This window comes from Gallus gallus, chromosome 11 (genome assembly GCF_016699485.2).
Source record: "Gallus gallus isolate bGalGal1 chromosome 11, bGalGal1.mat.broiler.GRCg7b, whole genome shotgun sequence".
In the NCBI taxonomy this organism is placed as follows: domain Eukaryota; kingdom Metazoa; phylum Chordata; class Aves; order Galliformes; family Phasianidae; genus Gallus; species Gallus gallus.
The window spans coordinates 81,129-94,766 of NC_052542.1; the positions used below are offsets into that span (position 1 = coordinate 81,129).

General features: G+C 36.7%; 1 protein-coding gene across 2 annotated transcripts in view; it reads right to left on the minus strand.

Annotated features, from left to right (window-relative positions):
- LOC415616 (ras GTPase-activating-like protein IQGAP1-like) overlaps window positions 1–13,638 on the minus strand; it is a 106,692-nt gene that overhangs the window by 41,667 nt on the left and 51,387 nt on the right. For both annotated transcript variants that reach the window (XM_046899567.1, XM_040645961.2), the window contains one exon: window positions 12,748–12,839. The gene's annotated coding sequence lies outside the window, so the exon portion shown is untranslated. The remainder of the gene's footprint in view (window positions 1–12,747; window positions 12,840–13,638) is intronic.

Sequence of the window (13,638 nt, forward strand, 5' to 3'; positions counted from 1 at the left end):
ATGAAAACCAGGGTTCATTTCTCTTCTAGGAATGAATAACAAGATTTCAAGCACATTCTTGTCATTGTCAAGATGAACAGAATGCTGTTTTTAGTAAACTTTTGCTCTCTGGTTTTGTGGTATAAATATAACCTCTAGAGGGAGTAGAATCTCCACAAATGTTTAGTGGAGTATCCTGGAAATCAGTGGCTAACTTTGTCGGGCTAATGAAAGTGAAGGAGAAAATGTTCCTTTCCCTTTCATGACAGGACCAAGGGAAGTTACCATCTGACCTTAATCTAATATGTTTTACTGAGAAATATATAGTACTTGATATTTCAACTTCCATCTCTCTACTCTCTATTAGAAAAAGATGATATGGGAGTATGCAGGAAACTTTCCAAGTATTGGAAGGTGCAAGCAAGTCTGAAACACCCGTCCTGTCCTCCAGAAATCTTTCCTACGCTGAAACAAAACTTCAATTCCTGGGGAACTGAATTAAGAGCTTAGTTTCTTGTGAGATTTGCAGTTTCTTCTGACATTTGCCCTGGATATAAGTCAGCTTCACTAATAAGACACCCTCATGGAAAAGATTTGTGTACAGCCTTACATTTCTTGCTCTTTAGCGGTCAACAGCATTTGAGACTTATCATCCTCACTGATAATAACAAGGCATTAATATTAGTTATAGTGGCATATATTTCAAATCTGTAGTGCTTTTTACTTATATTAAATACTTGTGTTTGAGCATCTACAGCTGAGGAATATACTGTTAATTCTATAATGAATGTGATGTATTTTTCTAAATGTAGTTGGGAGCTGGAATATGGGGGAATTCATGAATATGAATTGGTTTACGATTAACTTGGTTCAGATACACCATGATTTTTCTTGCAGATTTTTTAACATGTTTTGGTTTACAGCTTTGCTGTACAGGTGGGCTGGTTTAAAGGACCTTAGAAGAGTTTGGACTTTACAGTATTTACTATGCTATAATGTACTATAATAATTTACTATAGTTTACTATACTTTGGGGCAGCTTTCTGGTAGATCTGTGGGTGAATTACTTTGAAATGAAATCATGAATCAGCTTGGGGAACATGTCAGGAAATGCAGAGAAGTTCAAATTTTCCAGTTCTTCTGGACTCTTCCTGATTTACATTTTTGCCTCTGCAAATTTAAGGGTGATATAGATAAATTTGTGATATATCACAAATTTATGATTAATATTAAAAGTACAGTAGAGGGCAGTAGTACACAAGTTTGGTAATGTTGAAGGGCTTACATGTTCATTTCACCTGAGAAGTTCAGGGTTACACTGAAAAGAAGATTTAAGATCCACAAAATGTCTCCTGTCCTTGAGTACTTGTCCATATGTAGATCTTGCTTTTAGAAGAACTTTAAGTAGTTAGGATGGCATTGCTCTATCTAGATGTAAAGGGCAAGATGCCTCAGGTTGATTCAAACTATATAAATGAACACGAGGCATGAATTTTGTCCACTCCCCTCTACACGCTCAGATTAAATAACCAGTGTGTGATTTAACACGTGATTCACCAGCAACAGAGCATACATCTACACTATCAAATTTTTAAGACCTTTTACTTGCCATTTGGGCACCTGCTTCCCTAACATAACATACACTCCTTTCAAACAACTAGATGGAGTTGTATATACTTTCAGTACTGCGAAGTAGAAAACAGAGCATATATTAAAAAAAAAAAAAATCTACAAACACTGCTAAATCTGTTTTATTACTCTGCTGCTGAAAAACAGACAGATCAAAGTACCTTAAATTCTTCACTTTATTTGTAATCACTGACCCATACCTAACAGCATTTCTGGGAAGGCAGAATTATTGGCCAAACTGTAATTGCATATCTAACTAAAAATGTCACTTTATGTGAGTAAAGTATCCATAATCATCAAGCCAGAAGTCAAATTCAGCTGCATGAAAGGCCTACAGGCTAGGTATTTTCATCAGTATTAGTATTTTTAAAACTGCTGCATCTGAGGTGGTCAAACAATGATTGTAGTATAGGTCTCCGCAGTATCAACAAGCTGAGCAGGGAAGACTGTTATTCTATCTTAGCTGTGACAGCGGTCTTTGTATCTATGTAAAAAACACAGGATATAAGAAATCTCTTTAGGTACTTCAACTTAGCCCAAATGAGAAGACATTTTTTTTCTTCAAGTGGCTTGACAGTGTTTTCTTTACATGAACAGTGTCAAGATATGGCAAGAGAGCCAATGCTGTTTATTATGCATGTTTCAACAAACAGCTATTGCCCTAGGTAAGTAACAACAGTTCTTGTTTTAAAGTGCATGATGTAATTAAACTGAGGTGGGGTTTTTTATTGTTTTTTTTTTTTTTACAGCATCTCTGTGTACACGTGCATCTAAATCTGTGTCTACATGTGTAGTGGAAATGCTAAATCATGGCCTGAAGCAGTGATTGGGCACCTGGTGGGAAGGCAGGGCCAACTCAGAGGAGTTCAGGTGCAAGCAATGTACCTGAGTGGCTGGGAGGGGTAGAGCCAGGATCCACCCCTTCCCAGACCTCATTTAAGGGCTGGCAGTAGAGGTGAGAGTATCTCTTGCTGGAGATCTCTGTGTACCTGAGGCCTTTCTAAGGTAAGCAGCTTTTTTTCCTTTGTTTCTGTGAACATGGCTTCTGTGTTTGGGCTTGTCCTTGTTTGCTGCAGCCAAAGACTTGACCATGCTACTTTTGTTGCTGTACTTTCCATTACATTACAGTGTTACAACGTGATGTTTTAGAAAGGGTATTAATTTGTTTAGGTGACAGCGTTTTCTATACCTTACTGAGGCTTCTTTCCACAGAAAACTAGGAGTGGTTTTTTTTTTCCCCTCTTTCTTGGTCCTAGAATAGCAGTTCTTCAATCCTTGGTTCTCCAGCCTTTGAGTGCAAATTTCATAATTTGGTGGTAAAAGATCTTGTCTTTGGCAGATGCCATTCTTAAACTTTGATGGTTCTGTCCTGTCCAGATGGACAAGAGTCAAAGGTGCTCGTCCTAACTCAATAGACATTTTTCCAAGGCTGTCTTGCATTTCAACCACGCTGTTAGCGTATCTGCTACTAAGTACCATCTTCTACTGATGTTAGAGACTGAATTCTCGTGTGCTTTAGTTTAGTTTAAAAATCCAGCAACAAAGTGTTTCAACTTGCTGACATTTTGGTGCTTTTTTACTAGCTAGTTCCTTGATTCATATTCTGCCTACAGTTTAACTCACTGAAACACTCCCCTCTAAAAAAGCAATGCTGCTGTAGTTCAAGTGATTTATTTTTTTTTAACTGCTACATGGAGTTTGCCATGAGGTGACAGATGTATAAATGCATGTGGATAGTAATGGAAGAGGAAGGAAGGCCGCTCGGTTGCTGTGAAGCCATCAAATTGCAAAACCAGCAAGGCTGGCAGCCATACTTGAAACAGATTTAAGCTGTCTGATATATTTCCTACTGCACCACTTGAAGAAATAGTGGGAGGTATCTCAAATGTGCAAATAAAATTAGTGACAGTCCAACAGAATGTCCACAAACTATAAGTAGGCACTTCATAGCTGAAATGTGATTCTTGCCAAGCTGAGTGGGTACCATTATTTGGAGGCTGCTTATTGTTGTTAGTATCTCCTTTGTTCCAATATAAATGGAGACTAGTAGATATCTTTTTCATTGAGATAATGACCCCATCAGAGTAAAGATGACAGCAAAATCTGAAAATAGATCTGGGAGACAAGGCTAGTAAGAGACCTCTGCCTATCCACACGACAGTTTCATGGTCCAAATACGCACAAAATAAAAACATGTACTGATAGGTCCCAAGACATGGACTGGTTACCCCTGTTTTACACAATTCGGGTGTTCGTAAGCATCTTTGGAAGGAGAAATTGTGTATGTGAAGCATTCAAGAGGTTTGAGTGAGGGCAAAATAATAAAGCAAATAACGTCTATCTCTCTAGGTGAGATCCTCACTTCAACTGTACCTGCTTAGGTCTTGCAACATCTCTAGGTGGTACAGGGAAGCGCTGCTGTTCCTATCTGACAAAAAGACACGGATAACTTGCTCAAATTCCTCTAGCCAGAATCTAGTTGTGTACTTTTAAGTCCAAAGTTAATGTCTTCTCACTGAACCATTTTTGGTCTACAGAACAAATCACCTGCTAGAGAGTAAGGGCAAAGATGGTATGCTCTGCTTTAACTGAGGAAAAGAATATTTGAGGAAATATGTGAATGAATATATTTTCTGTATAATGTTCCTTGTTAGCAATTTTGTTTTGCTAAAGTAACAAATCCCATGCAAAGTAACACACTGTTGATCTTTCATCTATTTGTAGGTATTGTTGTATATGCCATCTCACGTTTTCATAGAAACAGAGGATTGTTTGGTTTGGAAGGGACCTTACATATCATCCAGCTGCAACTCTCCTGCCATGGGTAGGACACCTTCCATTTGACCAGGCTGCCCAAAGACCCATCCAGAATGCCTCATCCACCCTGCTAATGAATGCTTCCAGAGAGGGGGCACCCACAGCTTTTTCCAGTAATCTGTTCTGTACCTCACCAACCTCCAGCTGAAGAACTTCTTTATGTGTTATCTGCATCTACCGTCTTCTAGTTTAAAACCTTTACCCCTTGTACTATCAATACATGCTCTAGTGGAAAGTCTTTCTCCATCTTCCTTAAAAGGGGCTTATTGCAGCTTTTCAGTAGTTATAAGGTCTCCCTGGAGCCTTCTCTTCTCCATGTTAATTCCCAGCTCTCTCTAGCTTTCTTTCTAGAGAGGGTGCTCATATATTTTGTTTCTAGTATGTCCTTTTGTACTTCTACGACAGGCTATGATGCAATAAAGAAAAAGAAAAGTATAACTAGAACATAGAAGATAAAGCTAAAAGCACCTCCACTCATTTAAAAATCCGTTAGTCTAGTTTTGGCTCCTAATTAATTCTGTTATCCAAGAACCCTTCCCCCTGGATTTGATTCTAGCCTCCCCCACCCCTCCCCCCACTGCTTAAATGGTTAGCAAAATTTCAACATCTTAAGCTCAAATAAACCTTCCAAAGACAAATGCCACCTGAAAATCCTACACACAGACAGAAGCAAGTAGATAACAAAGATTATACAGAGTTTCTTTTTGGATAGAGACCAAATGCTTTATTAAAGACAAATGAGGATCAAAAAACCTATGCTTTCTTAGCAGGGAAAGATAGAGTTGCAAAAGCAAAGGGTATGCAAACATAGAATTCAGCTTAGAGCTGAAGGGTGCTATGAAATCAGAAGAAAAATAAATGTTATTTTAGTGTCAGAAAATCAGGAGGAGGAAATTGGAGGCTGGGCTGTAGAACAATGTCAGTCCAGGTGTTAGGTATTTGCATTTAAAATGTACATCATCAAAGCAGAAAGAAAACTCTGACTCTCCCAGAGTTGGAGCTAGTAGCTAATAGGAATGCAGTTACTGTAATGACTGGACTACATCAAAACCTACTTAGCAAGTGCTAATTCAAAGCACTCTGAGCTCTCAACTAAAAAGCCCTGGCCAGCAAAGACTGATGTTGGACTAATATAAAGACTTCAGCTGTCTGAGAATCTTTGTGTTATCAAATAGTTCAATATCAATCAAAATGAATCTAAAGCTTATTGCTGGAACTTCAGTTATCTTCAGAGCTTGCAGATTATACATATGTAATTATCTCTATTATATATATTTTCTTAAAGTGTTGCTTGAGGAAGGAAACTTATCTTCTGGGGTTATATTCTATACAGATTGTGAGGAATCACTTGGATCCAAGGCAGAAGTTAGAGATTGTTGTGCGGTTTTGTTTTAGTTTGTTTGTTTAAGAAAGAAATGAGGTAAAACTAAATATCCCAATTTTTGTTCGTTCGTATAATAATTCAGACTCGTCAAGGAAATTACGATGTTTGTCACGTACAGGCCAGGTATGACAAAGCAGTAGCAGTATGTTTTGGGTTGTGTTTTTTGTTCTGTTTTTGTTTTCCCTCTGAAGCCCAATGCAATGAGGAGCACAAGAAATACCACTATTATGATTCCTACTTGAATTCCTCTCCAGCAGTAAGTAGACTACAAAGGTATTTAGTTTTTCAACTAAATAGCTTTTGTAATGCTTCTTAAGGTTTAACATAACCATATTCCCTTACAATGAAACAGACAGATTTCTGTAGGGGCGTTCTTTGGAATAAATACTTAGCATCAGGCCTTTAAGAAGCAGGATACATTAATGGATTAGAATAAAATAGCATAAGCATATTCCCTTTGGAAAGATCTTTGTAAATGCTAAATGTGTTAATTTTTTTCAAATGTTTCAGATCAGTAGAGGAGGAAACAATTTAATTTATTATCATTTGTTCTTTGTTTCTATTTCCCATACTTCAGTTAATAAATTAAGAAACTGACTAGTCTAGTTTCGCTAATCAGAAGGCAGGGCTTGCTTCTTAGTAATGTGCTTAGTGCTTCTTAGTAATGCACTAATGTGACACACAAAAACTACTTTTTTGCAGAAAAGTGCCAGGGTGAAAAGAGGAGGGGTTGTATTTCAACTGCTGGAATTAGACAAGTTATGATAAATAGTGAGAGACTGTAGGTTTAAACCTGTCCTTACATTCTACCAGTTCAACAGCACTGAGCCCCTGTTGTGAACCAGGAACCTGGTACACAAATAGACCTGAAAACTCCAGCTGCCTTGAGCTCCGACTGTGTGTCAGGAATACATTCTACCAGAATAGATCAGAACCTCTGGGTGCTTTCAGGAAACGGGTTAGCATCTTGTACAACAGAAAAATGACTGAGTCAGCCCAAAGCACACATGCTCTTAAGACTCATCACTAAATTGTACTGATATACTGTTAATTACTTCCTCGGGGTTGACTTCTGTCATCTTCACTACTATTATGAAGCTGTTGCAGATAAATCTGTTTTCTGCTGAGCTCCATCTATGATCCATGAAGGTAGTGGTTCAACACTCAAACATGTTTAACTTCACTGGACAGGCTCCTTGGAAAGGTATTTGTTTCAAGATACAGCATCTGTCTTTCCAGGCCTCAGAAAAACATCACCTTTCCACATGTTATGACTGCTTGTAATTGGTGCACCAACATGTCTCAGTAACAAAGTTTTTTTTTTTTTTTTTTTTTTTAAAAAAAAGAATGCCAAGTAATTGCGAATGGATGTAACACGTTATTGTCAACCCACTGCATGTGCAGTTTGGGACATATCGATAATACTCATTAACTTCTCTAAATAAGGAACCCTATTTCAAAAGGTGCGTAGGAAGCAATGCACAAATGTAGTCAGTAGGAATTTGTATGCTAACCTCCCACATTGCATTAAAATGTCCTGGACCACAGGAGGTGGTATGTAGGAGTGGGTGGGCAAACTTTAGAACAGAGGAAGGTACTGAATCACTTAAATTCTCTTGCTCTTTATTTACGTATTCAATTACTTGTTCCAATTATTACCTCCTAAGCATTCTTTCTTTACAGAGTTATTTCAAGGCTGAATAGAAGCACTACATTCTTGATGCAAACCTGTCTTTACTCCCTCTTCTCCTTAAATTTAACAAACAAAATTGTGCTGAAAGATGATGAACCAGCTTCCAGAACAACTCAAAGCTTGCAGTTGTCAGTTGCAATCCAGAATTCACTAAGATGTACAATCCCACTACCGTTTAACTGAAAAACATCTGTATTTTATGGTAGACCAGCACATACTGTTTCACTAGAAATCACATGGAATAGGAGAAAGAACAAAGAGCAGAGGAGTTTATGTATTTGAAACATGAACAAAAAAAGAAGGTATGGGTCAACACAAAAAATGTAATTAAAGGTGGAAAAATTAGGTATGGCTTTTGTTTTACACAAGCTGCAGTAACTATAACTGGAAAAGCTATAGTTCTCATGAAGAAAATAGAAACGAGTACTGTAACAAGTAGGCCTTGAGGTGGTAACAATGACTAAAATTTTATCAGTTTATCCTATATATTAAGGCAGAAATGCAGTGTAGGGCTTTAAAATTGCACCTTGCTTAGAGATGCAGCAGCAACCTATCATCTTCACTAAGGTATGAAAAAGCTTGCTTCATTCAAGTAGCATTGTTACAGTCACTTTTGCCTGCTTGTCTTATCAAAGTGCTATGTGTGTCAATCTGTCATGCAACCTATAGATCATGTATAATCCACAGGGCACAACTTTTCTTCCAGTAATATAAAGGTGTGTTAGAAGCACCCGAGATCTTGAAAAAACAGGATATGAATTCTAATGCTGGGCAGCTATAGACAGGGAAGACAGCTGTGTGTGATTCTAGAGCAACAAAGCATCAGGGCTAGCCCTTTGGACTGACTCTATTCATATCCTGACTGATCACTGCCACTTGAGGCACTCACAGTTGACTGCAAATCTGTGTATTTATTTTTACACAAAATTGAAACCTCAGCTTACTACACTTAAGTCTTCATAAGCTTTGCTATGGAATTCTGTTCATTGAGTAAGATTTGCACTTAAGCTATATATACAAGAAAGCATAACTTACAGTTTGATACTGAATTGTCTATTTCTAGTAATTGACAGAATTTCTGCCTTAAATAATTACATTTACTCTGGAGATTTATTACATGATACTGTAAAATTAGCTTGTGGCTTTAAACAGCAGTTCCAGAATGGCACTGTTTGGTCACAGATGTTTCCAAAACCAGTAATTACACTCTTAATAAGCCCCTGATAATACAGTTTATAATTGGATTTACAAGGGATACCCAATTATTCCAAATACATTAGGGTGCATGGATGCTGGCTTATCTACCCAACAAAGCTAATGGGAGAATAACTTGAATACTGTAGAAACATTTACTTGTGCTAAATGCTAAGTATTCTTCATTGTGTATTTGTTTTATTCCCTAAAATCTTTGCACACAGCCTGCCTCCATTTATTTCAGTGCTGCTTTTACAATCTACAGTACAGTTCTAACCTACAACACATCCACGAAGAGCAGAGAAGCTCCATGGAAACTAAGATTCCTTTTGGGACTGATTTTTTTCATCTAACTGTCAGTTAGCAAATAATCTGGCACAGCCAATGCATTTGATTGAGACAAGTTGAGTATGCAGACAATAATTTATTTTTCAAGTTTGCTTTACAAATTATTTTCCATATTTAAGTGGTACTAATATCTTCTGCAGTTATAAGATGAAATAAGAAAGCTACTAATTGCATGTTTTATATCTATTACAGTAAACATGCTCATGAAACAATCAAACTCACTGCTTTTGCTGCAGAACAGAATGCAGAGTTCTGAAATTCTTCATTACAAGTTAACCTAGGACTCCTAAGGCTGACTAATGATCAGATTCTTTTCTTTGTTTTTAGATGAAAGTAAATCACATCCTGGAAAAATAAGCAACTGCTTTGCCCCAGCTCCACAAAACTCCCAAATAAAAAAGTGACTAATAAAGCATCTGAGATTGACTTGAGTAAAACCACTTGGATCTCTCTCTCTAAATTCACATGCAAGTTCAAAACATCACATGAAACAGCCTTCAATGAGATACAAGCTAGGCTTGTCTTCAGAAGGCTTGTATTCTTGAGATATAACATTACAACCACTAGGAAAGTCAAGAAATGTGTGTGTGTGTGTGTGTATACACACACACACACACACACACACACATATATATACACACCAGTGTAAAACCTGCAGAAATTGCCACTAACTTCTACACATTTAAGCACAGTTTTGTTGTTGGGTTTTTTTTTTTAATAAATAATAGCATCATTGAACCAAGATGCCCTCCTGTTTGCAGCTTTGGTTTTCCTAGATTAGGTCTGAGAGCAAGCTTGTGGTAACTAACATGACTGTGACCTTTGCACTTCATGGTTTACAAAGCAATTCCTGAGAAAACATGTGGAAAACTCATCTTTAACCCACCTGTCAAAGATTTATGACATGCAGTAAGGTTAAAGTTAAATAAATAATGATGCACAAATGTATCTCTGGTGAGAACTGAAAATCTGCTCTTGGACCTTTTGAGGTGTATCCTCTCACTGGGGGATGCAGAGCAGCCGTAGAAGCAGATGTTCTATCCATGAGCATTTCCTATATGATGTTTGAGGGGAATTACACTCTTGAGAACTAGTGTCCAAAATTTCCTGCCTTTTTAGGTATGTCCTGCAAGATTAGCAAGGAGAAAAAAACTCACATGTTCAACTTCTTTCTTTTTCTGTTTTTGTTGCTATCAATACTTGTTTTCTGATTTAGCAGAGAATTACCTACCATGAAATGCAAAAGCTAAATGACAAGCTGACTTTAACTAGCTTTCATTTTGCTGCAGGTTTAAACAGTGCACATAGAAAGTTAAAAAGGTTACAAATGTGGGTTTTTAAAAAACAAACAAACAAAAAAACACCTTAAAATTATTACTGTAAAGCCAACTTTGCTTCCTTTTAACACTAGTTATACAAAAGATTCTGATCACAAGAGTACTTAAGCTTCCCCTGTTTAACAGGAACATCAATACACCAGTATCCTGTGAACTACGCTGCTTTTCTTTTTTTGTTTAGTAATTTTATTCATAAACACACTGCGTGGTAGTTTGAAGCTAGGCTAAAGTTAATCTACAACCCACAAAAGTATTGTAAGAAAAAAAAATGGTTCTTTGCCATCAACTGTTTAAGGGGAAAGTATAGCAGACACATGCTTTAAAAAAATGAAAACGTGTATTGCAGTTCTTAGAGCTCCTATTTGTGAGAAAGCTGAAGCAGGGTATTAACATCCAATAGTCTCCATTGCCATAGCAACATGTGCTTGTCAGATCAGGGCTGATTTGATGCAGGCACCTCCTAGGCAGAAATAATCTGCTAACTCTTTTAATACAAATCTCCAGAATTCAATAGGATTTTCATCTAATTTCTTTTAGAAAGGTAATATTGTTACACAATGCAAGGTATACATTTCAAGGTAAGCTATCTGATCTGGATCTGTGCAACTTGCTCTTTACTAAAGCAATGTTCTCAGGTATGTAATGCAGCCAGGCATATAAGAGGATGACCCTGGCTACAAGTTTTTCATATGGGAAATTGTAAATGAAAGTAATCTGATCTGGGCACCTAATTAGCATTTATAAACAGCACTTACATGCAATTGTGTCATACTGTTCCCTTTGGGGTCAATAGAGAATCTGCCCCCTTTATTTCAGAAAAAGCAAAGGTTTGTTCAATTATGAGCTACAGTCAAGTCAGCCATAAGATAAGCCATAAGGTAGCATAGCATATACAGATGGACAAAGAGAGAGAGAGATGCAGAGTTGTTTTATGCAGTTTTACATAGAATGAGAAATACTATGCAGCTTTAAGTCTGTTATTACTAAATTATTATTACTACATATTCAATAATTTCTTTTCTTTGTTATTTGATTAAAATAAAAAATTGCAATGCAAAAAGCTCTCAGCTAACGTGTCACACCTTTGAGGAATTCATCAAACATTACTAAGCTTGGTTTCCACTGCAGTATGCTGTGGTTTTGAACCTTTGCATATTTTTGATAAATCAAGCATTGCTATATTCAAAAATGTACGCAGATTGAAATGTTAATGTTTTGGAAACTGAGGATTGAAACTTGCTTAAGTGTAAGCATAATGTGTACCCAATACTGCATTATTCATGCTTTTTGATTGTATTACTTTTCCCTGTAAAGTCGGCTCATTCCTTTACTGGAGGACAAATACAGAGATTTCTATGGAAATATTACCTCAGACACATCTTAAATTGCTAGAATCAACTTGCATATACATGCTTATTCTGTAGCATAATCTGTTTGTAGAGCAAATTATTCAAAAGCCTGAGTAATTTCTAATAATTTATGCAAAGAGATGGTTTTGCCTCATAGTTATGGATTTCTTTAAATGGATCCCATGATTTATCTAGTTTGCAGTAGTACTAGGATTCAAAAAAAATTGTGCTGCTTTGTGATCCTTCTTCAAACACGAGCAGTCAGTGTGGTTTGCTTCGAACTAAACTATTCTAAAACAAAGATCCCTCCTTCAAATATAATTAAATACTTACTTCTGTATTCAAACTTTGTTGGAAGGTTTAAAAAAAAATTCTTACAGCACTTGCTGAAAGATCTTCCTGTGAATCTGATTAAGCCATTAGTAGTACATATTTGAGACACTTACACACTGAGATATCCCACAGAGAATGACAAACAACAGGTAACCTAGTAAGTCACAGCAGGTTCTTTTCACTTCATATTAAGTAGTACTACTCATTCGTTATGTGTTTTAATCATTATTATAAGGCTTATGATGTGCTTGGACTTACAGTGACTTAAAATATTTTACAATGTGTATTCATATCAGGTGGTGTGCAGAGTCACCTGAGCATTGGCTGCTCTGGGCAATATGAAATCAAAAAGATTCTAGTGAGATGAGAGTAGTTTCTCACATCTACTGTTTTCTGAGTCCTTTTTAATAAAGCCTGACAGCCATCTTCTTTCCTTTTAAATAAGGTATTATACAGGAGTACAAAAAAAACTTCTTTAAATCTAAGCTACTATTTAGAATACTAATTCTTCAAATGTTTTAATTTGCAGCCCAACTACAATAAGAACTGTAATTGTAAGTGAAAATCTGTTGGATTTATCAATCTAAAAGTAAATTCACAATAATCCTTCAACTTGGAACTGAGTACTTACAGGACTCTCATAGTATACTTGACACTTTTTTTTTTTTAAATGCTGTTAAGTACCTTGAAAACATTTTGCAGCACTCCAAGTAGTTCTTCCTTCACTCACTATTTCTGGGACATTTCATCTCAGGCTTCTCTTTCCTGGTCAGTGACTAAAAAAAAAAAAAAAAGAATGTATATACACAGTTAAAAAAAAAAAAAAAGAAAAACAACAGCAACAAAACACCAACACATAATGCTCTTTAGTCAAACAAAAATCCTTTACAGAAAAAAAATCATGAAAAAGTTAATTAATCTCCCTACTTCAAAGAAAAGTACTTATAGAGAAAGACTGCATCAGCATTATTAGGCACCACAGATACTGTGCCTGGCACTGAAATGTTGTGGTGGGATACAGTCTAAAACTGCACCTCAGAAAACACTTCAGTACAATGGAAAACCAGGGCTAAGGAAGTGACAGGAAACACACATCTCCTGGACTCCCCTGGCAATGAGCATAGATCATATACATCTAAACTATCCATAGCAGCTACTACAGCTATTTGTTTTTTAAACGTCTATCTCAATAGATTCCAGTTTAACAGTCTCACATTTAGCTACAAATAAAAAGTGTTTTACCAAACTAACTGCTACAAAAGTACACAGAAGTCCTGTCCTCTCCCCAGAAGGCATACAAAAACAATTTATCACTATTGCCTTGTACATATTGAAAGAATATTACCATACCAGCTGAAGCTTGAAGCAAAAAACAAGTCTCCTACTCTTGTAGTTTTCCCTGTGACAAATGCGGTTCCTTAATTGATACTGACGAGGGGTAGATGAGTACAGGAATACTAGTCAGAAAGCCACTTAACCTGCTAAATATGCATTAGCACGACTGCTATCAATCATAACACTCTGCAATGGCTGAGTGGAGAAAGCTGTAAGCTGTAATAAATTCACGTGTACTGT